Here is a 3422-nt window from a genome sequence, read left to right as displayed (position 1 = left end):
ATCATTTATTTTTTAGTTAAACAAAACAGATGCTGTTGGACCTCTCCCACAGCATATTCAAAGTGCTCTCGTCTACACAGTGCAGAACACATCTCCCTACTCAGAGCCATCGTCGACTGAGGGCTAGTTGACTGTAGCAGAAGTCAAACCCTGGCGCTGATACAACATGTGGATAGTTGAACATTAAGAGTATATGCCTCCCACCAACTTGTCTGACAGGTGTAGACAGAATGAGCCACAGGAATGCACCAGCCAATATAGTCTGATACTCTGAGAGATCAATATAACAGAATGTGTTAAATTACGAAACATTCGAGGAGAGCGCGAACATGCGATGTGCAACCTATAGCCTATACAAGTCTATCTAATCGAAACTATCCACACACTCGCTAATAATGATATTAACACTCCTGTAGTGACTGGAGATGCAGGTTCTCCATCCTAAAATTGGTCCATTGTTAAAATACTTCTTCTGTGGCAAGACCAATATAAAACTTCCTGGCAGATTAAAACTGTGTGCCGGACCGAGACTCGAATTCGGGAACTTTGCCTTTCGGGGGCAAGTGCTCTACCAACTGAGCTACCCAAGCACGACTCACGACCCGTCCTCACAGCTTTACTTCTGCTAGTACCTCGTCTCGTACCTTCCAAACTTGGAAGGTAGAGCACTTACCCGCGAAAGGTAAAGGTCTCGAGTTCGAGTCTCGGTCCGGCACACAGTTTTAATCTGTCAGGAAGTTTCATATCAGCGCACACTCCACTGCAGAGTGAAAATCTCATTCTGGAAACATCCCCCAGGCTGTGACTAAGCCATGTCTCCGCATATCCTTTCTTTCAGGAGCGCTAGTTCTGCAAGGTTCGCAGGAGAGCTTCTGTAAAGTTTGGAAGGTAGGAGACGAGGTACTGGGAGAAGTAAAGCTGTGAGGTCGGGTCGTGAGTCGTGCTTGGGTAGCTCAGTTGGTAGAGCAGTTGCCCGCGAAAGGCAAAGGTCCCGAGTTCTAGTCTCGGTCCAGCACACAGTTTTAATCTGCCAGGAAGTTTCATATCAGCGCACACTCCGCTGCAGAGTGAAAATTTCATTCTGAAGAGCAATACAGCACTAATTTTTACTGACAGAAAGACCATATACAGCTCGTGGAGGTCGCTAGCATACACATAGTGAAAAACTACAGGTGCATAGGTACATTACTATCCCTCCTCTGTCCTTCCCTCACACTGCAGAAGAGATATGCATCCACCTCCAAGCACCCTCCCTCCACATACCAAGCTGGAGCGGCTAAAAACGCAGGCTGCCTACAGCATTCACACTATACACGGCTCGAGGTCGTCACTTTTACATTCTAATCTCATAAAACGTGCCCTTAATCGCCAGGAATAATGTATTATTAATGATTCAGCATCCCGACATACCAATCTGAACGGTAAAGGTTATATGCACACTCTAGTCACAAACTTTAAAAGTACAAAACTTCTGTACAGTAACAACATAGAGATGATCAACATCATGGTTCTACAATAGAGATCGTTTCTAGTAGCATTTGCATTTCCAAAACCGCTCTTCCTGATTTTGAAATGCAATTTGCTTATCGCCGCCGACATTTTTCATCTTATTTAAATGTTACAGTAATGAAGTGTACCTCACCAGCACTCCAGATATCCGTTTGTTGGAGAAAGATTTGCCTTCAAACGCTTTTATATACTCCAGAGGACCTCTGGTTGCCTGCGTGATTTATCAACCATCATATACAATCTCTTTTCCGATGACAGTACTTTCCACTTACATTTACTTTGATATTGCGTGAACCAGTCATAATCAACTACCGAGATGGTACTCCCTAAATCCAAGACTGCACACACTGGCTCGTTATTTACAGCAATACATACAAAGGGCAGTTGTTCATTCGACATTTCCACAATCACACGTATCAGGTTAACCTGCCAGTGATAAAGTAACTGACACAACTTAGGCTGCAAAGTCTTCCTCGTACAATCTTTCTTGATACGGCCCGGTCTATTACAATACCTACATTTCAACTTCGAGTTTTCCCCTCTCACGGAATTTAGTTCCTCAGTACCTACTGATTGTATCCCGACCGACCCGGTATCCCTCAATATTCACTTTCTTGCTCACAGAATTCTTCCCTTCCCGTTTTTGCCTGCGGTAGTCAAGGTATTCCCTGGCTTCAATCTGTCTGATCAGATACTCAGATTATAAAAATGTGCTAAGTACCTGACAGAATACCGTCGTCTGCCTACTTTCATGGTTCAGCCCTTCTAATAAGTGTGTCACGCCCTGCTCATCCGTGTGAGCCAGTGCCAATACGCTTCTCTTAACTCGAGCAACATATTCCACTAAGGGGTCATTAAAACCTTGCTCCTTTTCATACTCCCAATAAACTATTTCCCTCAAAGTTCGAGGAGGAATGAGCCTAATTATTTGGCACGTACACTCTTGCCAAGTCTCCTTATTTTGCATGGCTCGCAAAATGTCCTCATACAGTCTTTCACTGATACGGCAATTAATCTTAATGAATCAATTGCACTTATTTCCATTGCCAAAGCTTTCTAAAAAAATTCAAATGAAAAATACAAAAACTTCACAATTGAATCCACCGACTCAAACGAAATACTAGCGCACTGCTTTAAAATATCTTGCGATGGATTTTGCAACCTGGCAAACATAGCAGTCAGGACAGTTCCGTTCATGTCTCCATTGAGCGCCCCAAATTATTGGCAGGATGCGCATCCTGCACATGTAAGGCCCTGTTGTGGTGTCACCGCCAGACACCACACTTGCTAGGTGGTAGCCTTTAAATCGGCCGCGGTCCGCTAGTATACGTCGGACCCGCGTGTCGCCACTATCAATGGTAGCTGACCGAGCGCCGCCACACGGCAGGTCTAGAGAGAGACGTCCTAGCACTCGCCCCAGTTGTACAGCCGACTTTGCTAGCGATGGTTCACTGACAAATTACGTTCTCATTTGCCGAGACGATAGTTAGCATAGCCTTCAGCTACGTCATTTGCTACGACCTAGCAAGGCACCATTATCAATTGCTATTTATCTTGTGATGCATGTACCGTCAGACCGATGTTCACCAATTATGGATTAAAGTTAAGTATTCCAACAGATACGTACTATTTTTGCTAGTCTCATATCCTTTACCTGTTCCAGCCCTGGCGCCAGCCTGCATGAGCTTAAACGCGTGCCTTTCGGTTACCCGTCATTGTGGATTGGCTGTCTTGCCAGTCCACAACAGTTTGGCGACGAGAATTCTGCGTTCGTGCCTATATTGATTTACTTGTGTCATGGCTTCGCCACAATCTCCAGATGTACTGTCCGAATTTTATCACTTGCAGAATCAGCAGACGCAGGCCTTATTGGATGCCCTTGGACAGCTCGTCCAGGGTCAACGTGCACTGCA

The sequence above is a fragment of the Schistocerca americana genome, chromosome 3 (genome assembly GCF_021461395.2).
Source record: "Schistocerca americana isolate TAMUIC-IGC-003095 chromosome 3, iqSchAmer2.1, whole genome shotgun sequence".
NCBI classification, from domain to species: Eukaryota; Metazoa; Arthropoda; class Insecta; order Orthoptera; family Acrididae; genus Schistocerca; species Schistocerca americana.
Note: the sequence above shows the minus strand (reverse complement) of the source record.